This window comes from Mauremys reevesii, linkage group 12, assembly GCF_016161935.1.
Source record: "Mauremys reevesii isolate NIE-2019 linkage group 12, ASM1616193v1, whole genome shotgun sequence".
NCBI classification, from domain to species: domain Eukaryota; kingdom Metazoa; phylum Chordata; order Testudines; family Geoemydidae; genus Mauremys; species Mauremys reevesii.
This window is the reverse complement of record NC_052634.1, coordinates 49,807,234-49,831,540: the sequence shown is the minus strand read 5'-3', so window position 1 is coordinate 49,831,540 and position 24,307 is coordinate 49,807,234. Positions and strand designations below refer to the sequence as shown.

Here is a 24,307-nt window from a genome sequence, read left to right as displayed (position 1 = left end):
TGGAGGAGCACACCCAATGGCCCATGGCAAGGGGTGGACAATTGGGTGTACTGTGTCTGAGGTGTTTTGCTGGAAATGTACATATTACTGGGGGCACAATTACCCCAGCCCCTAACCAAATTCCACACTACACACTGCTCTCTGGGCTTTGGTGCACAGATAGATCTGTGAATCTTACTGCTGTGAATAATCGAACCAGGGCATATGGCCTGATTCCACATCACGTGGTTAAGTTGGTTTGGACAATAACCCATTTCTCTGTGGACATTCAATGGACTTATGCTATGGACAAAAGCACGAAAACCTGCAGCGGCAGCGTATTGCAACTGCCAGCAACTGGACATGTTAAGGGCTTGACCCCGTCGAAGGAGGAGAAGAGGTGTTTTGGTGGTGGCCGGGATGTTGGACCATGCTGCAGTGCTCAGGTCTCTCGGTGTTGCTGTGGATTATTACAGTGGCTGGTGTATTGCTAAGTATACTTGTGTTACGTTGCCTATGGAAATAACCGAGAAGTAATGGAGTAAGCCCCTCCCCCCTGTACTAGACAACCTGGACCCAACCTTCCCAGGCCCACTATAGTGGGAAGTCTGGACGCTAATTGGAACAGGTGTGGCAGGCCCGTACGAGAGAAGGTGCAGGGCACTGTACTACACACGGGGCAGTGGGACAAATGGAATATCAACACCTTCCACCTTGATGCCTGGCCCTATCAGGAAATGTGTCACCATATGTCCTATGTCTTGCTAAGGGGGAGAATGGGAACAGGGACACAGGCAAGGCTCTGTGGCATCAGGGCTGGGATGGGGACACTGAGGAAGGAAACTGGAATCGTTGCTTGCTGGAAGTTCAATCCAATAAACATCTCATTGTTTGCACCTTCGGACTTTGCGTATTGCTGCTGTGTGTGTACGCAAGAAGGACCCGCTAATGGGAGGGTGAAGGGATAAACCCTCTAACACCTAACACACATTTCAACCTCTTCTTTTCACACCGTTGCTCATTCTCAGGGGCTGCTTTGTCTCCAGACAGATCCATTCTCTTTCAGGACAGCCTTGCTCTTTCCATCTGTTTCACTCACTGAGGTGTGGAAGTAAACACTCCTCTTCCCTCTAGTCTCAGACAAACACTAGCATTAATTGTTTGCTACTGAGGGGTTTAGAAAGCATTTGTCAAGATACCATTTCTGGGGGATTTTTCCCAAGAGCCATTATTTTGTGTTCAAACATCTCCCAACTTCCTTGGTGAAAATAAGGCCAAGGTTTCCTTGCAATATAGAGGCAGTTTTTCACCCCAGATGGGACTCAAACCCACAATCTCTGACTTAGAAAGCCATTGCCTTGTCCATTAGGCCACTGGGGCCCTGTGGAAGAATGGAAATTCAATCTCCTAAATGCATATTTCTCATATTAACTTGGAAGCCAAATACCCTCTTTCTGCACCTTACAGAAATGTCTGCGTCCCCTGGCAGTGAGGCTACTGGGCAGGTCACTTACAGAGCTGAGCACCACCTTTCTGCCAGCCATCTTTAGAGAAGAAGGCTCTTTCCCCTGACAGCCACACACACAGCGCTGCCTAGCATCCCGAGAGCCTCCCTCGTGTTCTCCCACAGCAGCCGCCTGCCGGTGTGGGTGGGAAAAGGGGACCAGGAAGCAGTGCGGCCTCAGGCCAGGACAGGAGGCCCTCGCCACACCCAGGCCTGCCTCTTGCCTTCAGCCCAGGCAGCCAGAGGTGCTGGGGAGCTCCCTGGCAGGCCGCCGCCTCAGCCAGGAAATAAGGAAAAGGGGATGAATGAAGAAGTCAGGAAATAACAAGGAAATGAAGAGGTTTGTCGAACGGGTTTCTGCCCAATTTACCATCTTCTCAGCTACCGCTCAAAGTTAAAGACCTAAAGTCGACCTATCGGCATAAGTACAGATGGTTGGATGGGAATTAAAAGGAGCTGCTGTCACAAGTGTTAGGTGCCTGCAAGCAGCATGCAGACCGTTTAAAAACACTGCAATTAGAGGCTCAGATGAAACGTTTGCCCTAAATCAGAAATGACAATAGGACGACCAGCAGAACGCCACTCTAGGTAAACGGCCGAGTACTGGAGGCTGTTAGAGGCAAAAAGTCATTCCTCAAAATATGGAAATCAGATCCTAGTGAGGATAGTAGGAAGGTGCACAAACTCTGGCTTGTTAAGTGTCAAAGTGTAACAAGTCAGGCCAAGAAAGAATCTGAGAAGCAACATGCTAAAGACACAAAAGCTGAGCATAAATCCGGTCAGTGCGACTCCTGGCCTGTCCCCGCAGAAAGGTGAACCCCCTCTGTGGCTGGAGAGAGCTCCTCTAAGCCGACCTCACTACAGACGTGCACCAGGTAGTGCTCATTGTAAAAATGTTTCCTCTGATGGTTGGGAAAACGGGACCAGCGGTCCTCAGGCCGGCTGACACAATTAAAATCCCCCCCAACAACAAACATCATGCAGTCCAGAGGAAGGGAGCCTTTGATCTTCCCTCTCATGCCTTAACTGGGGACCATACACACTAATATAGCAGTAACCAGTGCCACAGAGCACAAAGCCCACCAGTAATGCCCTCCCTGGTCGGAGCCCCACCACCTTCTGTACTTGCACCGCGAATGTGAAAAACAAGACTCCAGCCCCATCGTTCTTCCCTGGCCAGGAGGCCCTTCCTCCCATCACCCTCTGCCTATTGAGCTACCCTGGAATTGTTAATGTGCATTTCCTGAACACTCACCATGGCTAAGTCCAGCTGCTCCAAGGCACTGAACATTAAGCGCCTCCTCCTGGGCCCCCAAATCCCTGCCACCTTCCACAGGGCCACTTTCACACATGCCCCTTCCCTGGCACTGCCCTTGCTCAGCTGCACAAAGGAGTTTTCATCCCCAATCCCTGCCTGTCACTGCCCAGCACCCCCTGTGGCACCATTCCTGAGGGTCACCCTGCCTCACTCTCTTCCTGCCGTGTTGGGAAAGACAGCTCTCATCTCTCCTTGTTAAAGGTCAGGTGGGCCAACTAGGGGCAGAAGCCCATTCTATGTTTTCCTATTGCAGAGCCCAAGATCAGAGACATGCTTTCAGTGCCACCCAGAGGGGAGGCAAGTAGGGCAATTTGTTCCAGGCCCCACAGGGGCCCCATGAGAATACAGTATTGCCACTTTTTTAATGGAAGGGGCCCCCAAAATTGCTTTGCTCTATGGCAGCTCTGCTCACCTTGGGTGCAGGTACCACTGGGCTGCCAGAGAACAAGCTGCCCCCCTGTACAAAGAGAATGAAAGAACCTATCAAAGCCTGGGATTGAACCAGGAACCTTTAGATTTTTAGTCTAATGCTCTCCCAACTGAGCTACTTTGGCAGCTGTATAGCAGTGTTTTGGCCTGTTGCTTCTCTGTCCTGGATGTTTTTGCAGCAGTTGCACACAAAAAGGATGTCACTGTGAGGTGCCCATGAAGACAAGACTCGCTTTTGCCTGCCTTGCTCAGCTTGACTTGCTGCCTCACCCCGTTCCTGCCCTAGTGCCCGGGCTGACCTGGTGGTGGAAGGGGACTGGGGGCCAGTGGCACGGGGAGGAGGTTGAGCTGGACCCAGAGCTAGACTAGACCCTAGCAGTGAGAGTCTGGCCACCACCTGCCGCCCCACCCTGTTGTCCTGGCTTCCCCCACTGGGCGTCATTTCGGGAGGGAAGTGGGGCTTCTGCCTCCCCTCCCCGATTTTCATACCGCAGAGGAGTGCGAACAGGAAAACGAATGGCTGCTCCACACCCCCACCGGAGAAACCCGGCGCCCTTAGCTGTGGGGAGTAAGAAGTGGCTGTTGGCTGACAGGGCCTGTCCCCGAGGAGCTGGAACAGCAGCTGCCGCCTCCCCCTCGGCTCCAGGCTGTGGGAAATGCTCATTGCCTGGCTGCATGGGCGGCTGCTGCTCCGTGCTCTGGAGAGCGTCTGTATAGCTCTGTCAGCCCCCCGTCTTCACTGAGCCAGTCTGGTAAGGTCCCAAGTGCCCCCTCCGGCCTGGCAGCTGAGAGTCTGTGCAGACATCAGCCCCCCTGCCAGCCCCACAGGTGGCAGCAGCGCCAGCCCCCCAGCACCACAGGGGCACTCAATGCACTTCCTGTGGGGAAATGGCTCCTTGGCGTCCAGCTGCTAGAGTGAGAGCCAGGAGAGAGCAGTGTCTGGCTCACCGTGGGGGAGAGAAGAGACCTGGTGAGCGCGGATCTCCCTCAGCCTCCCCCGCAATGCTGGTCAGTTGTATTGTCACTGTGATAGTCGGTGCTTCCCTTCAGGGCCGGCCCTAGAGGGATCCGGGGTATGGGACAAATCCCCCCTTTCCTCCCCAGGCCCTGCCCCCCACTCCACCTCTTCCCCCAAGCCCCCACCCCGCTCCCACCTCTTCCCGCCCTGCACCTTCCTGTCCCATTCCTTTCCCTCTCCCACTCTCCCTGCTCCTCCCCCTCCCCCCCCCCAGCGCCTCCTGCACCCCACTGAACAGCTGATCACTGGCAAGTGTGAGGAGCTTGTCAGCAAGGCCTGTAGTGGGTGGGTGGGGGAGCTGGCTGCCAGTGGGCGCTGAGCACCTTTTTTTCTCTCTGTTGGTTCTGCAGCCCCGTAGCTCCCATGGAGTCGCTGACTCAGCTCCTTTCACATGCTAGAGAGAGGAGCAGAACCAGGGCTATGGCTGATCTATGGGGCACCAGGTGAGTGGCAGAGGCTTCAGGTGCTGAGAGTTTGCCTGACCCCTCAGGGACACAGTGTGAGGTGGTGTCCCAGGCATCTCGATGAAAGGAGCAGAACAGAATTTACTTGGGGTGGGGAGAGAATTGAGAGTGTCTCAGGGGGTTGTACAGAGGTATTGCCCGGGTGAGAGACTGGCTAAAACACAGGCCTCGCTGTGAGCAGGATTTGAACCTGTGCAGGGGAACCCTATGGGATTTCAAGTCCAACGCCTTAACCACTCGGCCATCACAACTGTGAGCACAAAACTGCCCCAATGCCAGAGAAACTGGTAAATAATCCCAATGCCCAGGCATGAAGTCATCTGAACTACAGGATTCCCACAGCAAACCTGGCTCCCAAAGCACAGGGGGGATTTGGGGTTTGTTCTGTTTGCTTAGCCAGGTGCCACAGGAGTCTTTGCTGCTTTTACAAATCCAGACTAGCACGGCCCCTCTGATACTCCTAGTGACACTCTCCAATGGATCCCCATCCTCCACCCACCTTGAGCTAGGTAGGAGCGGATCATCATTATCCCTACTTGAGAGAGGGAGAAGCTAAGGCTGAGAAAGGAGAATCAACTTGTCTTAGGTCACACAGCCAGCGAGTGGCAGAGTTGGGAATAGGACCCAAGAGCCCTGATTTTGAAACTAACCATCAGATCGTGAATTTCAAACACTGAATGACCTGAATAAAGTGCTCTCAGATGAGCTCCAGACCAACAACAGTTCACAGTAATTATTCAGCAAGTATTTGAGGAGAACTGCAATGTTAGAGAGAATCATGAACTGCTCAGAGACCATTAATGCAGCAAAGCAGCAAAATTTGTCAACATATAACAGGTTATGACTTATTTCCTTGGTCTTAAAAGAGAACAACAAGGACCTGAATCTCCACCCTGTCAATAACCCCCTGTTCAGCCAATCAGGGTAGAGACTGAGGACGGGAGGCTGAAGGTTCTCACCAGAGAGCCCAAAGGATGGCCCAGGTCACTGGTGGGGATCACTGCCCGAGCACTATTTCAGCCCCACATTTTTGGGTGGACCTCCCACAGTGGGAGCTGCAGAGCACTCCCCCGCAACACACACATACACACACACACACACACACACTGCTCCTGGTGTTGGGAGGGGAACAGGTGAAAGGACAAAAGAAGCAAGAGACAAAGAGAAAGGAGGGAGGGATGGATGGAGGAAAAGGTGAAACAGAAAGGACAAACCCTAATGTCCCCACTGATTCTATGGGACAAAATCCCTGGTGCAGAATAAAATTCTGCCTCCTTAAGTTCGTGTTTTCCATGCCTAGAATTCAACTGTCACCAGATGGATCAGACTGAACAGGTTTCAAACCTCGAGGAAGCTTCAACCTTCTAAACAGGGATGGCTGTTTTCTAGTAAAATCAGGAAAAGGGAAGGAGAAAACTCGAAAAAGGTTCCTCCTGGCACTCATGTCCGTGAACCCGAATACTCTCTCAGTCCTCAAAGAGAGACCTGGAGAAGGAGACTTGCTGAAGCAAAGCCACAGGGGTCTCTGAGGTTTCCCTGGCCCCTCACCCCTGTCCTGCGTGGCTGATGTCAGCATCTCTCTGTGAGGTCACCACCTCCACACCATCTTTGACCAATAGTCTGAGGTCCTGCAAAAGGCCTTTGTGATGTCACTGCCACACCCCTCCCTTGCTGTGCTAATGTCCTGCCCCTTCCCAGGCACTTTGGAGGTTTGAGCTACTCCCTGTGGATCACCCCACTCAAGGAGCGTTTGTTCTAGGCAGCAAGCTGGCTAGACGGGAAAACATCAGATGCTGCTCCCAATGCTACACTCAGTTTTTCAGAAATTAGTCGACTTTATGGCCAGAAGAGACCATTAGAGCATCTAACCTGACCCCCTGCATATCACAGGCCTCCTGTATGACACAATATCTACTTTGGGGGCAAACACATTCCAGAAAGATAGCTAGTCTTCATGAAATGACATCAGGACATGGCAAATCCACCACTTTCCTTGGGAGATTTTTCCTGTGGTGAATCATCCTCGATGTTGAATATTTGTGCCTTAGTTGTAATATGAATTTGTCTCTTTTCACCTTCCAGCCATTGGGTCTTGTTATGCCTTTCTCTGCAAGATTAAAGAGCCCTTTAATGCCTCATCTTTTCTCTCCATTAAGGCCCTTCAACACTTCAATGAAGTCACCTTTCAATCTTCTTTTGATAAGCTAAACAGGTTGAGCTCATTCAATAGCTCACTAGAAGGCATTTTTCTCCAGCCCTCAGAACACTTCGTGGCTCTTTGGTCATCAGATTCCTGAACTGCAGCTGGATGTGGCTCTTGTTCTTCTGCACAACATAGCTCCTGGAGAAGAGGGATCTGCAAATGTACATTCGTATGATACCTTTGTTTAACTGATGAAAACATAAACTAGACACTTAGAGGATTGGAACTGATTTCAGCTGATGGACAGCTTTGCTAGGTTTTTATGCATTTGGACAGCAAAATGTTGAGTGTTTACATTGATATCAAGCACTCCTGTATAGAGGAGCCCCTGAACATAATGGAGAATGGAAATGAAAATGTTTAACTTTTTTTAAAAAAAATAAAGAAGGTTATAAGAGAACATGGGGGTTTGAACTGAGGACTATGTGAAAACTGCAGTTAAGCACTCTAACACTGAGCAATATCCCCAATGACAACAGGAGTATGGAATCGTGATGTCCAGGACTTTGAAGGACAAACCCTGATTCATCGAGCTCCTTTGCCATTCCCAGACCACAGGTGGTTTTCAAAATGGGGTTTGATTAAACTTCTTAATTGTGGCAAACACCACAGCTTGCGCACCCACCAATATAGCTTCTCCCACTGACATAGCTGCCACCTCTTGGGAAGTGGATTAACTACACCCCCAGGAAAACTCTCTCCCATCAGCCTAGAGCAGTGGTTCTCAAACTGTGGGGCAAGACCCCAAAGTGGGTCATAACCCTGTTTTAATGGGGTCGCCAGGGCTGGCATTAGACTTGTTGGTGCCTGGGGCTGAAACCAAAAGTCTGAGCCCCACCACCCAAGGCTGAATCCCTCAAGCTCTGGTTTTGCCCTCCCCCAACTGGGGCAGGGCTCAGGCTTTGTCTCCTCTGCCTGTGTCCAGTGTAGAGGGGCTTGGTCCCTCTTTCTAGGGTCATGTAGTAAGTTTTTGGGGTTTTTTTGGGCAAAAAGGGGTTATCGTGAAAGGAAGTTTGAAAAACCCTGGCATAGAGCCTCTGAGTATGTCTAGACTTGGCTCCCTGTGGTAGATCAAACACTGAAAGTACAGCCATGGAGACACCACACACCAGCCTTGCCTAGCAGGCAAGAATCAAACCTCCACAGACAAGTGCCTGTTGCTTTTTAACCCATCTCCCTAAGCCCTCAGCCACCACCACTTAACAAAGGGACTTTTCTACATGATGGTTCTGGTCTCACTGAAGGGTTATTTCCAATTGTTTGCTCAGACCAGCATTAGGGGAAATGGTGCCCTGGGCAAAGCTTGTACTTTGGCACTTCCCCATTGCCCCTGGACGATCCCCACTCCCCCTTTACCGCTAGCTCCTGCACTCCCAACCCTTGCGCCTCCTTCACCCCTAACTCCTGCCCCCTCCTGTGCCCCCCTTTGTTCCAGTGCTGGGAGCCCCGCACTTGTTCTCCCTTTCCCTGGGCTTTGGCATCACTAGCCCCTGATTAGCGAGTAGGGTTCAGTGGTCCCCAAAATGTGGGGCATGACTCCTAGGGGGACACAGAGGAACATTCATGGAGTCAATGAAATCAATTGAGCTTCTTCAATCTCTCACTGTAGACATTTCCCTTGTTTTTAAAGGCAAAAATCCTGATCTTTCCAACGGGAGCTGCTGCTTCAATGTTCAGTTTGGGGAGGGATTTGGCTGCACTCAGAGATCTGCCTGCGGGTTACAATCTGCGATCCGAAGGGTCGAACGCAAACAGCATTTAGATGGGACCGTTAGTGCCGCCCCCGTGTGGCCAAAGACTAGAACTGACCAGCAGAGTTTACAGCTGGAGCCTGGGGCCTTGTCTACACTACAAGACTATTTCGAATCTACTTAAGTCGAATTTGTGGATTCGACCTTATGAAGTCGAATTTGTGTATCCACACTAAATACAGTAATTCGAACTTCTGAGTCCACATTAAGGGAGCCGGCGTCGACTTTGGAAGCGGTGCACTGTGGGAAGCTATCCCACAGTTCCCGCAGTCCCCGCTGCCCATTGGAATGCTGGGTAGAGCTCGCAATGCCTGCTGGGGGAAAAAATGTGTCGAGGGTGGTTTTGGGTTACTGTCGTCATTGAACCGTCAATCACGCCCTCCCTCCCTGAAAGCGCCAGCGGGAAATCTGTTCGCGCCCTTGTCTGGTCAGTTACAGCGCGGACGCCACAGCACTGCGAGCATGGAGCCCGCTGCGATCATCGCTGCACTTATGGCCGTTGTCAACTCCTCGCACCTTATCGTCCACCTCTTCCACAGTCAGCTGCTGAGAAACCGGGCGAGGAGGCTCCGGCAGCGCGGTGAGGAGAGTGGCGCAGACCTCTCAGAAAGCAGGGTACGCCGCGCAGTGGAGATCATGGTGGCAATGGGTCACGTTCATGGTGTGGAATGGCGATTCTGGGCCCGGGAAACAAGCACAGACTGGTGGGACCGCATAGTGCTGCGGGTCTGGGATGACACAGAGTGGCTGCGAGTGCATAAGCGAGTGGCCATAGCTCTCTGGAAACTAGCAACGCCAGACAGCTACCGGTCAGTAGCGAACCACTTTGGCGTGGGCAAATCTACCGTGGGGGTTGCTGTCATTCAAGTAGCCCACGCAATCGTTGAGCAACTGCTCTCAAAGGTAGTGACTCTCGGAAATGTCCAGGTCATCATAGATGGCTTCGCCGCGATGGGATTCCCAAACTGCGGTGGGGCTATAGATGGGACTCACATCCCTATCCTGGCACCAGCCCACCAGGCCAGCGAGTACATTAACCGAAAGGGCTACTTTTCAATGGTGCTGCAAGCTCTGGTGGACCATAGGGGACATTTTACCAACATCTTCGTCGGGTGGGCGGGCAAGGTTCATGACGCGCGTGTGTTCAGGAACTCTGGTCTGTTCAAACGCCTCCAGGCAGGTACTTTCTTCCCGGACCACAAAATAACTGTTGGGGATGTGCAGATGCCTACAGTGATCCTCGAGGACCCGGCCTACCCACTAATGCCCTGGCTCATGAAGCCCTATACAGGCGCCTTGGACAGTGAGAAGGAACTCTTCAACTATCGGCTGAGCAAGTGCAGAATGGTGGTGGAGTGTGCTTTCGGACATCTCAAGGGGAGATGGCGGAGCTTACTGACTCGCTCGGACATCAGCGAAAAGAATATCCCCGTAGTTATTGCTGCTTGCTGTGTGCTCCACAATCTCTGTGAGAGCAAGGGCAAGACCTTTTTGGCCGCTTGGGAGGTTGAGGCAAATCGCCTGGCTGCTGTTTACGATCAGCCAGACACCCGTGCCGAGAGAATATCCCAGCGGGAAGCGATGTGCATCCGGGAGGCTTTGAAAGCTAGTTTCCTCGCAGAGCAGGGTAACCTGTGACTGTCCACTTGATTTTAAGAGAGCCTGATCATGGGCCTGTGTCTGTATGTGTCGAGTTAGATCTGAGCTCACAAACCCGGTTCTCCAAGTTTCCCCCAGTTGCAAAGCATGATTTAAAACTAATGAAATGTTACAGTAATTAATAATAAATCTTTCGTTGACTTTGCATTTCTGTTTCTTGGTTGAAACACGGAAGCATACTGTGCTGGGTTCGGTGTGCACTGATGTACAGACCGGTTGTCCAAAACAGGACGGACAGCCTCCTGCTCCTACATAGGTCTGTGGGGTGGGGGACAGTTTACGGTGGTTGTGCATGTAGGGGGGGGTTTGCAGGAATGGGTGGGTTTGCAGGAAGGGGTGAGGGGTGCCGTCTTTGGATCGGGGTTGGCAGGACGGCGGGGGGCGGTGGGTTTGGGCGTTGGAAGGGGTGAGGGGTGTGGGGGAAGGGTGAGTATCTGTCCCTGGATGAGGGCTCTTTTTGGGGCTCAGGGCACCGGGGAGGATCGTGGCTACGGTCGAAGTGCATGTTAAGGGAAGCCTGCCTTTACATTCGGGGATGGCAGGCACCAGGACCCTGGACAAGCATACACATCAACGAAAGACCCGGGGCAGCATACACCACACAGACTGACCCTGGTGCCTAGTGACTGCAGTCTGTGTGTGCCCTGCAGTTGACCCTGCCCCCAAGTCTGTACCATGGTACTGTGGGCTATGCACTGAAATTACAATTCCGCCCCCCCCCCCCCCCACAGAAAGTCTTCTGACACGAGAAACGTGACGGAAACAGTGAGTAACACCAAACCGCTTTTAATAATGTAGTACACAGTGGGGGGTTGAAACTTGGAGTTGGGACTGGGTGATGCTGTAAGGAAAGAACTTGTACAAATTTACAGCGCGAGAGGTGTCTTGAACATTAGCGCTCTGCTGCGGTGCAGTGACAGTTCTCACGGCCCCTACCGCCCCTCCTTCTTGTAACTTTGGGTGAGGGGGGGACAGGACTTCTTGGCGTTGGAGGGCGGTTGCAGATGCAGTGCAGGGGGGCTCTCTCCTCCTGCCTGCGGTCCTGCAGAACATCTACAAGGCGCCGGAGCGTGTCCGTTTGCTCCCTCATTAGACCAAGCAGCGTTTTAGTCGCCTGCTGGTCTTCCTGCTGCCACCTATCCTCCCGTTCGATGTGTGTGCGATGCTGCTGACACAGGGTCTCCCTCCACTGTCTCTGCTCTGCCGCCTCCGCTCTGGAGCAGGCCATCAGTTCCTGGAACATGTCGTCCCTAGTCTTTTTCTTTCACCGTCTAATCTGAGCCAGCCTCTGCGAGGGGGATGCCAGGGCAGTCCGGGAAGGAGCCGAAGCTGTGTGATGCGAAAAAGTAGGTGATTTCCTTGAACACATACATGTTTGCCAACAGTGAACACAGTCTAGTCAGTTTCAGTGAACAAGACCATACAGGGCACCAAGTCTCAGGAGATCTCAGAACTAGTTCGAGATTTCGGAATACGCTCTCATTGGCGGCGCCATTGCACTGGAGAGCGCACAAGCGAGGAAAGACAGCTGCATCCCTCTTGCACAAAGTCCTGGTAAGCCTTACAGTACATACTGCTTATCAGTTAGTGGATAGCTGTGCTCTCCTGCTAAAGGCAATGTGCAAAGCAGAAAGGATTAGCCTTTTGCAGCCCCTCCCGCCAGTGCACGGGAACGATCAATGGATGCTTGTTCTCTGTGGCCTCTAGCACGTGGCTGTTAGGCGAGGGTCATTGTTATGCAACCTAATTTTAAACCATTAAAAATAGTAACACTACACTAATTGCCCTACTTAGATGCAGTATTTGCAGAACGAGATCACCCTGAAGCGGGTCACTCGTGCCCAGAAAGACAGGATGTTACGGGACGCACTGCACAGACCAGGACCATATGCAGCAATGCTAGTAGAGGCGATGATTCCTCTCTATATTCGGATGTCCTGGCGTGGAAGAGTCTGCTTCCACGGAGTGCCCAACAAGGCACCTCTTCCGACGAACCTCCTGCGGAGGCTTTGCGAGGAACTGAATGACCCCTTCGTGGAATTGTCGATAGAGGATTATTATTCTATCCCCATTTGTGTGGACCTTCTTTTCCTATAGTTTAATATTTAGAATTTTGTAAATACTGTTTCTATTTTTTCTATAACAATGTTATAAAAAATAAATGTTTATACGTGTGTAGCACTTACCGCCTGATCCTTCCCCTGATTCTGAGTCCGGGTTAATGGCAGGGGAGGGTTGGTAGGGGATCTCTGTGAGGGTGATGAAGAGATCCTGGCTGTCAGGGAAAGCGGGAGTGTGTTCGCTGTCGCCTGCGCCGTCCTCAAAAGACCCTTCCTCATCTTCCCCATCGGCGAACATCGAGGAGGAACTGTCCCGGTACACTATTCCGTCCCCGGAGTCCACCGTCACTGGTGGGGCAGTTGTGGCAGACCCACCTAGAATGGCATGCAGTGCCTCGTAGAAGCGGCATGTCTGGGGCTGTGCTCCGGAGTGTCCGTTTGCCGCTCTGACTTTTTGATACCCTTGTCTTAGGTCCTTGACTTTCACGCGGCACTGCATCGCATCCCGGCTGTATCCTTTCTCTTTCATGGCTTTAGAGACCTTCTCGAAGGTCTTCGCGTTCCGCTTGCTGGAGCGCAGCTCCGAGAGCACAGACTCCTCGCCCCACACAGCGATCAGATCCTGGACTTCCCGGTCAGTCCATGCTGGGGACCTCTTTCTATTCTGGGATTGCCCGGACTCCTCTGCTGGAGAGCTCTGCATCGTTGCAGGTGCTGCGGAGCTCGCCCCGATGTGCAACCAGGACGTCAGATTCAAAGTGCCCAGACAGGAAAATGAATTCAAATTTTCGCGGGTCATTTCCTGTGTGGCTGGCCAGAGAATCCAAGCTCGGACTGCTGCCTAATTCGAGCTAGCCATGTCGAATTTAGCGTTACTCCACCTGCCGGGGTGGAGTACCAAATTCGAACTAAAGAGCCCTCTAGTTCGAATTAAATGGCTTCCTGGTGTGGACGGTTGAGCGGTTAGTTCGAATTAACGCTGCTAAATTCGAATTAAAGTCCTAGTGTAGACCAGGCCTGGGACACTCCTGAACAAACTGGGCACGAAGCCTCTCGCGTGTGACCCTCGCCGTGCAGCAGGAGGCGGAGGGAAGCTGATTCTCAGGGCTCAGGGCTGCTCCCTGCCATGCTGAGCCGGTGTCTGTGCTAAGTTCGGCATCAATCAGGTGATTCTGGGCAGTTCGGGGTCCCCGGGCTCCCACAGGAGGGTGAAGCAGGTCACCCCTGGAGCAGGTTAGAGCTGCAGGGTGACAGTGGGGTTGCTGCCCCTGTGAACAGCTGCTGTAGCACCGCCCGGGCAGGACAGGGAGAGCCAGTTATACCCTCCCCCCCAGCCTGTATCGGGGGATGGGAGCACTCACACCCTGGGGACCCACCCACCAGAGATCTAGTGGGGGGAGAGTGGCACCCACACACCCAGGATCTTGTAGGGGGGGACAAGGGCATCCACACTCCGGGATCCTCTGCAGAGGGACGGACACCCCCACACCCAGGATTCTGTATGGGGGGCAGAGGTACCCGGACACCTGGGCTGGGGGATGGGGGGCACCGAAACATCCAGGATCTTACCTGGGAGGACAGCGGCGCCTGCAGCTCGAGATGAGATGGGGGCAGGGGAAGCAGGAGCATTTCCCAGTTCCAGGCTGTCCCCGTCTGGCCAAGGCACAGAGCTCACAAGCAGAGTTTAAAGCTCCAGCTGCCAGGCTATGAAACAAGCCGGGCTCTGTGGCTGGTGCCTGTGATCCCAGCACCTGGGGAGGCTGAGGCTGGCGGATCGCTTGAGCTCAGGAGTTCTGGGCTGCAGGGGGCTGTGCCGATCAGGTGTCCGCACTAAGCTCGGCATCAACATGGTGATCCCAGGGAAGCTTGGGGTCCCCAGGTTGCCTAAGGAGGGGTGAACCGGCCCAGGTCAGAAATGGAGCAGGTCAAAACTCCCATGCTGATCAGTAGTGGGATCGCACCTGTGAATAGCCCCTGCAGCGTAGCCTGGGCAAGACAGTGAGACACAGTCTCTTTTTATACAGACACGCCCCGCAGAGCCTGGAGGGGGGATGGGAGCACCCACATGATGGGGATTCTGACTTGGGGGTAGGGACACACCCAAGCAACACAGATCTTGAAAAGGGGAATAGAGACACCCACAGATCCCGGATAGGGGCAGGCAGGGGAAACCACACACGGGAGCTGGTTCATGGGGTGGGGGACAGAGACACCCACCAGAGATCCTGGATGGGAGCACCCACATGATGGGGATCTTGAACTGGGAGGAGGGAAGCACCATGTACCAGAGGTTCTGAAGGGGGAACAGGGACACCCACACACCAGGTGTCTTGCAGCAAGAGCTGCGGTCTTCATTTACACAAGGCAGTGATGGGGATTTAACCACGTCCCTTGCGGAGCTTGTTCCACTAGATGATTAGCCTCATTCAACACTACAAGTTTATATCGAATTTAGCAGTGTTAAATCACATTAACCCTGCACCCATCCACACAACGAAGCCCTTTATATCGATCTAAAGGGCTCTTAATACCGGTATCTGTACTCCTCCCCGACAAGGGGAGTAGCACTGAAATCGGTATTGCCATGTCGGATTAGGGTTAGTGTGGCCACAATTCGACGGTATTGGCATCCAGGCGCTATCCCACAGTGCACCATTGTGACCGCTCTGGACAGCAATCTGAACTCGGATGCACTGGCCAGGTTGACAGGAAAAGCCCCATGAACTTTTGATTTTCATTTCCTGTTTGCCCAGCGTGGAGCGCAGATCAGCACAGGTGACCATGCAGTCCCAGAATCCAAAAAGAGTTCCAGCATGGACCGTACAGGAGATACTGAAGCTGATCTCTGTATGGGGAGATGAATCTGTTCTATCAGAACTCCGTTCCAAAAGACAAAATGCCTAAACATTTGACAAAATCTCCAAGGCCATGATAGACAGAGGCCACAACAGGGACTCAATACAGTGCTGAAACTTAAGGAGCTGTAGCTATCCCACAGTTCCCCTCACTCTCCGAAAACCATTTGAATTCTTGGCTGAGTTCCCAAAGCCTGATGGGTCAAAAACATTGTTGTGGGTGGTTCAGGGTATATGTCGTCCCCCCCCCCCCGCTCACCCCCCCGTGAAAGCAAAGGGAAAAAAATCATTTCTCGCCTTTTTTCAGTGTCACCGTATGTCTACTGGATGCTGCTGGCAGACGCAGTGCTGCAGCGCTACACAACACCATCCCCTCCCTTCCCTTCCCGGTACTACAGGACTGATGTTATGGTAGGACTGATATCTGTCATTGTCGTCACGTGAGTGCTCCTGGCTGGCCTTGGTGAGGTCAGCTGGGGGTGCCTGGGCAAAAATGGGAATGACTCCCAGGTCATTCTCTTCTTTAAGCTTTGTCTAATGGAGATTCAGTCCTGCCTGGAATATTATAGCAGCTGGAGGCTGCCTTCCCCTCCCACCTTTGAGCTCTACTTGCAGAGGCAATAAAGTCAGTGTTGTTTCAAATTCCTGCATTCTTTATTACTTCATCACACAAATGGGCGGATAACTGCCACGGTAGCCCAGGAGGGGTGGGGGAGGAGGGAAGCAATGGGTGGGGTTGTTGCAGGGGCACCCCCTAGAATGGCATGCAGCTCATCATTTCTGCGGGATGTCTGGGGCTCTGACCTGGAGCGGCCGTTTGCTTCTCTGGTTCTTTTGTAGGCTTGTCTGATAGTCTAGACAGGACTGACCCTCCCTTTAGACAAAACTTAAGGGAATGACCTGGGGAGTCATTCCCATTTTTGTCCATGCACCCCCAGCCAACCTCACCAAGGCAAGCCAGGAGCACCCATGACAGCAGCAAACGGTACAGTATAACTGGCAACTGTCATTGTCAACTTGCAAGGCAGCAGACAGGACGGTATGGCTGGTAACCATCTCTGCTAACTTGCAAAAGGCAAGGGGATGCTGCTGTGTAGCGCTGCAGTACCGCGTCTGTCAGCAGCATCCAGTAGAGATACGGTGACAGTGAAAAAAGGCTGAACGGGCTCCAGGGAAAAGGGCGTGAAATGATTGTCTGCCGTTTCTTTCACGGAGGGAGGATTGACTGACATTTACCCAGAATCACCCACGACACTGTTTTTGCCCCATAAGGCATTGGGATCTCAACCCAAAATTCCAATGGGTGGGGGAGACTGCGGGAACTATGGGATAGCTATGGGATAGCTACCCACAGTGCAACGATCTGGAAATCGACAGTAGCCTCGGTACATGGACGCACACCGCTGAATTAATGTGCTTAGTGTGGCCGCGTGCACTCGACTTTATACAATCTGTTTCCAAAAAACAGTTTCTGTAAAATCGGAATAATCCTGTAGTGTAGACATACCCTGTGATTAATAACTTTGGTGGCTAAATGAAAGGCTGATGGTTCAAACCCAGGTGAAGATGGAGGTTTTTTTTTTAGTGTTGAGAATCCAGTACATTTTAACAGGCAGAAAATCTCCTCAATGCTGCTCTAGCCTCATTGGGCAAGCATAAGTGGTCCTTTTGCCAAATGCATTGGTGGTATAGTGGTGAGCATAGCTGCCTTCCAAGCAGTTGATCTGGGTTTGATTCCCAGCCAATGCAGGTAAGTGATGTTTTCTCTACTGGGAATTGGTTTAATTTCAGTCACGTTGTATCAGTTTATCAATAGAATGAGAGAATCAATGTCCTGCAGGTCATTCAACACAGAAGAAAGGGGCGGGACTATACAATGAGCTGTTGGAGTTATCCTGGTATTACAATATTTGGTTTATTTTTTTTTTAATTTCTTTACTTCCCTCTCCCTTTTAGACTCGGAGCCTTTAAGGTCAGAAGGGACCTTATCATCTAGTCCGACCTGCTGCACCTTGCAGGCCAAAAGACCCCACCCACCCACTCCTGTAATAGACCCGGGAGGGGAGGCAGCTCTATGCTCTGCCCCTCCCCCAGGCAGCACATGGAGGCCCTCTGCTCCCCTCCCCCAATGGGTGTGCAGAGATGTGCCAGCAGCACTAAGGTGGCTCCCTGCCCACTCTGCCTCCATCCCTCCGTGCCACTCTCAGAAATGGCCAGCATGTCCCAGCATCCCCTGGGGCGGGGGGAGTGTCTCCATTCACTGCCTCTGCCCCGAGTACCAACTCCGCAGCTCCCATTGGCCAGGAACTGCAGCCACTGGGAGCTCTGGGGGCGGCACCAGCAGGCAGCGGCGCACAGAGACCCCCTGGCCCCGCCCACCTAGGAGCTGCTGCAAGAGGGTTGTGTGTACCAGTCACTTTGGGAGCTGCAGTGCCCGGGGTAAGCGCCACCCCACCTGTACCCCAACCCCCTCCCCCAGCGTAGAGCCAGCACCGTGCACCCAAATTTCCTCCCAGAGCTTTGGTTGTCTTCCTTTCACCCAGAACCATCCTTCTTCTCCTGGGCTGCAAGTAGCCATCCCTGGGAAGCCAAGAGGCAGGCACAGGATTCTACCTCCCAGCAGCCAACCACACCTCCCCAGGCTTTGCAGAACGACTGGTGACGCTCTACTAACCCCACTTATCTGCACTGAGGCGCTTAGCTTCTGCCCTGCCTTCCTCAGCTCGACTTTCCTCTTTTGCCCCATACCCGCCTCACTTGCTCCTTTGGCAAGTCACGCAGAGGAGGCAGCAGGAAGAGCCGGCCGCCGTAGGCCAACTTCCAAGGGCAGAGGAGACCAAGCCACAAGGCTTCAAAAGGTGCCTGGCCCAGATCCTCTAGCTTTCCCCTGCTGATGCCAAGGTTTCTTCTCAGCTCATTTCACCACCCTCTGCCATGCAGGAGTTGGGGTTATCACAGGGACGGACCAGTGGCAGCAGTAGGAGCGCCTTGCTGGACAGGCAGAAATAAGCCCTCCTATTTCTGTCTGGTTTTGAGCCAGGGACCTTTTGTGTGGTAGGCAAACATGATAACCAATATACTACAGAAACTCTGTTGCAGTGCTTTCTCCCTCCCTTCATAAGAATGGCCACACTGGCTCAGACCAAAGGTCCATCCAGCCCAGTATCCTGTCTGCCAACAGTGGCCAATGCCAGGTGCCCCAGAGGGAGTGAATCTAACAGGTAATGATCAAGTGATCTCTCTCCTGCCATCCATCTACACCCTCTGACAAACAGAGGCTAGGGACACCATTCCTTACCCATCCTGGCTAATAGCCATTAATGGATTTAACCGCCATGAATTTATCTAGTTCTCTTTTAAACCCTGTTATAGTCCTAGCCTTCACAACCTCCTCAGGTAAGGAGTTCCACAGGTTGACTGTGCACTGTGTGAAGAACCTCCTTTTATTTGTTTTAAACCTGCTGCCTATTACTTTAATTTGGTGTTCCCTAGTTCTTATATTATAGAAACAAGTAAATAACTTTTCCTTATTCACTTTAAGGTGTGGGGGCTGGGCTGTGCTGACTTTAGTCCCAGGCTTGGATCTCCTGAATGACGGGAAACATCCTTGGCTGCTACGCAGGGACAGCAGCTACTGGTGACATACCACGGCTGGGATGTGAGGGGAATGTTGCATGGACTTTATCATACAGGCCCCATCTTGCTTCTCAGAGCCCACAGGCGAGAATCTAGAGAAGGGTGAGTCATTTCTCAGCTGCATTCTCAGGAGAAGCCGGTAGCCGTCCTTGACCAGAGACCCAGGGGAGCAACCACGGCAGTTCTGCGGAGAGCTCTGGCTGCCAGGGGATCCAGCTAGGAGAGGGAGTGCTGGGGGCTCTGCAGTTTTTGCCGTGGGGCTGTCTCAGGAGTCACAGGTGGCTTTGTTGGGGGGGTGGGGAAGTAGGGACTACAGGATGTGAGGCTGGCTGAAATGAACCTGCACAAAAAACCTCCCCCTTTGCTCCAGCTAAGGCCCTACTTTGGCCTCTCCCCCTTTCATAAATATCTCCATATCTTTCCCAGCGCTCAGAAACCCCCTCTCTCCCATGGGTATTTTCACGGTTTCTTCCTTTTTTCATGGAGAGAGAGAGAAAAAAAAACAAACCTATTAATCTGAGCTACCGACACAGTTCACAGTATGAAATACACAATTTTGTGTTCAATGAGTTGTGTTCATTTACATAACATGAAAAATATGTTTTGGTCAATGCATGAAAACCTCACTGCATTGAACAACCCACTGGATATAGTTAATGTACTACAGAATATTTAAAGAAGTTAAGAAAGATGTGCTTATAAATTAACATGTTGTGCCATTTACACACGGACAAGACACAGAAGAAACTGAAATCTGAGCTACTAAAATTTCCATTTTCTCACAGCATTTTAGTTCTCAATATTGTTTTAATTTGCTTATTCTTTTGGAACTAGAAATGAGGAAAAAGTACACTGAAGTCAGTGGAATTACCGCAGTGAGGGATTAGTCTCATTATTTGCCAATAACAAAACCTTTGTTAACAGAGAGTTAACTTTGACTGTGAATATCTCTTACCTTCCAGAACATCAACTTCAGTAAAACTCAAACTCTGGAAAAACAGGGAATACAGAGTGATGGTATATGCCCAGATAACCTTAACTCTGCCCTCTAGAAGAGAATCCCTGATATCATATGAGAACAAGGAAAGGTTTGGGGACAAATTACATTTACTTCCCAAGAGTTTGTTTCTTCTGTAATTAATTGATCCTGGCCCCATCCATTGATCCTGGCCTGGTGTCTGTCTGTGGAATTTACTGTTTACTATTTTTATCCCAGCATATTTAAAGGCAAAACTGCTTTACAAAAGCTCCTTTATTCTAGGTTATACAAACAGGTCACTTCCCAGCTATTTCAAGGAGATGGAATTTTCCTGACCCACAGGGAACTTAAACTAACATGCTCAAATTCACACATTCCTTAGGAGAAAACGAAGGGGAAAAAAAACAAAACCCACCAAACCGTTGCTGTTTCTACCCAAATGATCAATGAGACCAGAAAGTGAGACTGTGCAATTAACTGTCTGGGACTACACTGACTCTGCAGTTACTTGGATGCAGCCACACCCAGCTCTACGGTTGGTAAACGTACAGAGACTCTGCTGCTGCTCATGGACTGGCAGCACATGACCTCTAAACAGCTGCCATTCGAATGTATCTGAAAGTCACAAGGAACAACGATCTGTGTTAAAGGAAGGCTGCCATTTATTAGAGCCCCAATTGATGCCATGTGCACAAAGAGAGGATTGAATGTGTAACAGGGAGTTTGGTAAATCTTGGTTATTTTAGTTTTGTAACAGGCTCCTGTCCACCTCCAGTAGAGTTTTCAGTCCCAATGGCAACTTACTTACCAAATGTAATACAGACTAGTCCATGCCTCCCATGTGGATGTGGTTCTTGTTCTTCTGCACATTGTAGCCCATGGAGGCCAAGAACCTGCAAATGTGTCTTCATGTGCCTTTGTTTAGTTGATGAAAACACAAATTAGACACTTAGAGGATTGGAACTGATTTCAGCTGGGGGACATGTTTGCTAGGTTTTTATGCATTTGCACAGGAAAATGTTGAGTGTTTCCATTCATTTCAGGTATCTCTAGTCAGTGGAGCTCCTGAACATAATGGAAATGGATATGCAATTATTATTGCTGTTGAAGGACCAGGCTTTTAAGGGGGCACTTGGATTTGAACCAAGGACCACTTGATCTGCAGTCAAACACTCTACCACTGAGCTATACCCCCTGACAATTACATTGGCAATGGCAGTGATCTTAAGGATCTTGAAACCTGAGAGTGGAGTTCATTTCTTCCACACCAGTGTTGCTGTCTGTGCATCCCGGAGCTATAGGGTGAGTGGGAAATGCCCACAACTAGCTTGTCAGTATCAACAAAGGAGCAGCCGACATCAGGACCAATGAGACGTGCTGGTGGCCCATCAGGAAGAATCCACTCTCCCAGAGACTTCTCGGCAAGGGCACGGTACACAATGGGGCTACCTACCCGCCACGTCCCAGCAAGGGTCTTTCTAGTCCCACTTCAGTGTTACCCAATTTCTAATCAGTCTTTGGCCCAGATTCCTCCTGAGCGGCACCAGCACATGCCTGGGCCCCTGCTAGTGTTAAATCTGCCTTGAGCTGGGACCCAGCTTGGCAAAGAGCCTGCAGCCCCCTCTGTGCTGGGGAGTGAGATCAGCCCTGGCACTGGGCAGGGCAGCCCTCAGGGAATGAACCCAATGTGCCCGTGAGGCCCTGATCCAGAACCTCTGCCAGGCAGCTTGTGCTGCTCGGGCGTCTCTAGTCTCCAGAGAGGGTTCAAAGCTTCTCTGCTCCAGGGGAACCCCTGGGGGAGGGAGGCATGGCTCCTGCAGGATAAATCTTCCTGCCGGCAGAGCTCCGGTCCCCTCCTCATGGGCACAGGGCATTGCACACGGCACCCACCACATGCACACACCCCTTTGTGGGGAGAATCAGCTCTGGGATATTGGGGTCAAACCCCCCCACCTCCTGCCTGCAAAGCTTCTCCTGGCTTCAGTGAGGGAATGGGGGCGTGAGGGGCTAGTGCGGTAACAGCAGCAGCGTGGCCGTGGGGCTCGGCCGGTGGCTGGGGCCAGTCGCCTGAGCATGAACCCAGCTGACCCCAGGAGATGGACCCGGGTCACCAGCCCAACCCACCACGCGGCTGCTGCCGCTGCCCCGTTAGTGCGCGAGCTCCCACAGACCACGCCGGGGAGAGCCCCCAGCTGCAGGGGAGACGCCCCTGAGTGCCTGGCAGGGACCAGCTCCTGGCTGACCTGCACTGCTGGGGGTCAGGGGGCTGGGTGACAGGGGGGCGTTGGCTCTGGGGTGGGACTGTCACTTCCCCCCCTGCCAAGCCAACAGGATCACAGCAAACGAAACCAGCTCGACCGGCAGGGGAAGAGTTCAGTCCAGGGCCTGGTGCATTCTGGGAGCAGGGGCGGTGCAGAGAAAGGGCAGATAGGGGGCAGCTCTGAATACTCCGCGCAGAACTGCCTGCCCTGTCCTGGTACAGGGGGCTTTTCGCCATAGTTTTAATCAGGCCAATAAATTGAAACAAACCCCTGTTAAATCATTGCTCAGCCCGAGTCCTTCACCCACATTCCTTAGGGCATTGGGTGTTTCATTTCCTGCCTCAATTTCACACAGAGACACAATTTCCTTTGCACAGATCCATGAACAGCAAAACCTCCCTGTGTCTCTGGTCTGAGCCAGGCATTCGATTCCAGTGAATCCTTCTCTCCTGCAATGGCGATGGTCAGACAGAGGACGTGGCCCTGCATCCCTGCCAGGGAGATATTGGCTCGGCTCTTTCTTTCTGCTGCTGTTGTTAGTCCATGAAACATCAAGGGTGGAATGCAAGGCTGAGTTCATGCACCAGCCCCCTGAAAAAATTTCAGTGCCCCAGAGAAATCCTGCCACCTGCTATTGGAACGATGTGCTGGAGATTTGAATGGGAAAGGGAATGTCTGAATTGTCAGAGGGGGGAATGAACAACAATCTACAGCAATGTCATTCACACAAACACACTCTCATCCTGCTCCAGCCGGAAGGGAAATGGGCAGGAATTCTCACTGTTCACCTAAGGACACACTTACACTGATGTGCAGCCATGAGTGTGCTGGGGAAGCTGGTCTGAGCAAACCATTTGAAGTGACAATTCAGTGAGAAGTGAATTATCGTGTAGTGAAACAATTGTATATCAAGTAGTTGTGGCTGAAAGGTTAAGATGATGGACTAGAAATCCTTTGGGGTTGTCCTGTGTAGGTTCAAATCCTGCCAACTATGCCTGCACTGTTGTTATGATTACTTTAGTTTTAGTGCCTAAGCATCCACAGTGCAAACTGGAGCTAAATCTAGTTTCACTCTGTCTACACTTAAAACGCTGCTGTGGCACCTGCTATAGCACTCTGGAGTAGACAATCAGTGGAGAGGTTTTCCCATCCCTGTAATAGCTGCATTGACAGAACAATTCTTCCTTTTCTTTAGCACTATCTAACCAGGGCTTAGGTCACTGTAACTATACGGGTGGAGGGGGGGTTACACACCCTGAGAGACGTCACTCTGCCAGTGAAGTGCCCAGAATACACCAGCCCTTAGATCCCTCTTGGTATTTCAATGCAGGCACTGACCTGTGAGAGGAAAACATCAGCTCACAAACACAGAGACTGAATTCCCCACATTTAATCTCGCTGCACTTTCCAGAAAGTCACGAAATTCAATTCATTCTTGCTAGGACAGAGAAAAACTAAGTGACACTAAGTTTTTGGCTTGGGTAAATAAAATTAAGTGTTTAATTAATATAGTAAAAATATGTCCTGATTCCTCTAACTAACACCACAGCGTGAAATAGGAACAGAGACAAAGCTTCTCAGTGATGACTAATTTTGCAAATGATCTTCCCATTATTAATTTCCACGCTGCCCCCATTGGAGGTCTGGGCATCTCCAGTGTCATTGCTCTGCATTCACCTTCCCCTTAGACTTGTTCTCGGACATTCGCCTTCCTCTGCAGCATGGGGCACGGGTCACTTGCTGGAGGATTCCCTGCACCTTGAGGTCTTTAAGCCACGATTTGAGGATTTCAATAACTCAGACATAGGTTAGGGGTTTGTTACAGGAGTGGGTGGGTGAGATTCTGTGGACTGCATTGTGCAGGAGGTCAGACTAGATGATCATAATGGTCCCTTCTGACCTTAAGTCTATGAATCTATTAATCTTTTCCCAAATTTGGAAAATTGTGCAGTTCAGAATGTGAATAGTGACCTCATTTCCTTCCTGCACCTGCTCTACATTGCTCCACAGCAGCTTCTCCACCTGCAGAGTCACTCCAGCCCTGCAGTGCAGCCGCCCAGGGTTCAGCAGGAGCCCTGGCAAGGACAGTGGGTAAAGCTAACAGGCCCGTGTGCCTGGCCGTGAGGCAGCTGTAAAAAAGCAACATCCCCCCGCCAGAAGTAGAGACTGAATTCCCCAACTTTAACATCAT

At 51.6% G+C, this 24,307-nt stretch overlaps 4 non-coding genes across 4 annotated transcripts; 1 reads left to right on the top strand and 3 right to left on the bottom strand.

Annotated features, from left to right (window-relative positions):
• Positions 1 to 3,282: 3,282 nt before the first annotated feature.
• Positions 3,283 to 3,355, bottom strand: TRNAF-AAA. Its single transcript has one exon. It is a non-coding gene; the product is annotated as a tRNA-Phe (tRNA).
• Positions 3,356 to 4,881: 1,526 nt separating this feature from the next.
• On the bottom strand, positions 4,882 to 4,963 carry TRNAS-UGA. Its single transcript has one exon. It is a non-coding gene; the product is annotated as a tRNA-Ser (tRNA).
• Positions 4,964 to 16,917: 11,954 nt separating this feature from the next.
• Positions 16,918 to 16,989, top strand: TRNAG-UCC. The gene has a single exon. It is a non-coding gene; the product is annotated as a tRNA-Gly (tRNA).
• Positions 16,990 to 20,978: 3,989 nt separating this feature from the next.
• TRNAC-GCA lies at positions 20,979 to 21,050 on the bottom strand. The gene has a single exon. It is a non-coding gene; the product is annotated as a tRNA-Cys (tRNA).
• Between the last annotated feature and the right edge of the window lie 3,257 nt (positions 21,051 to 24,307).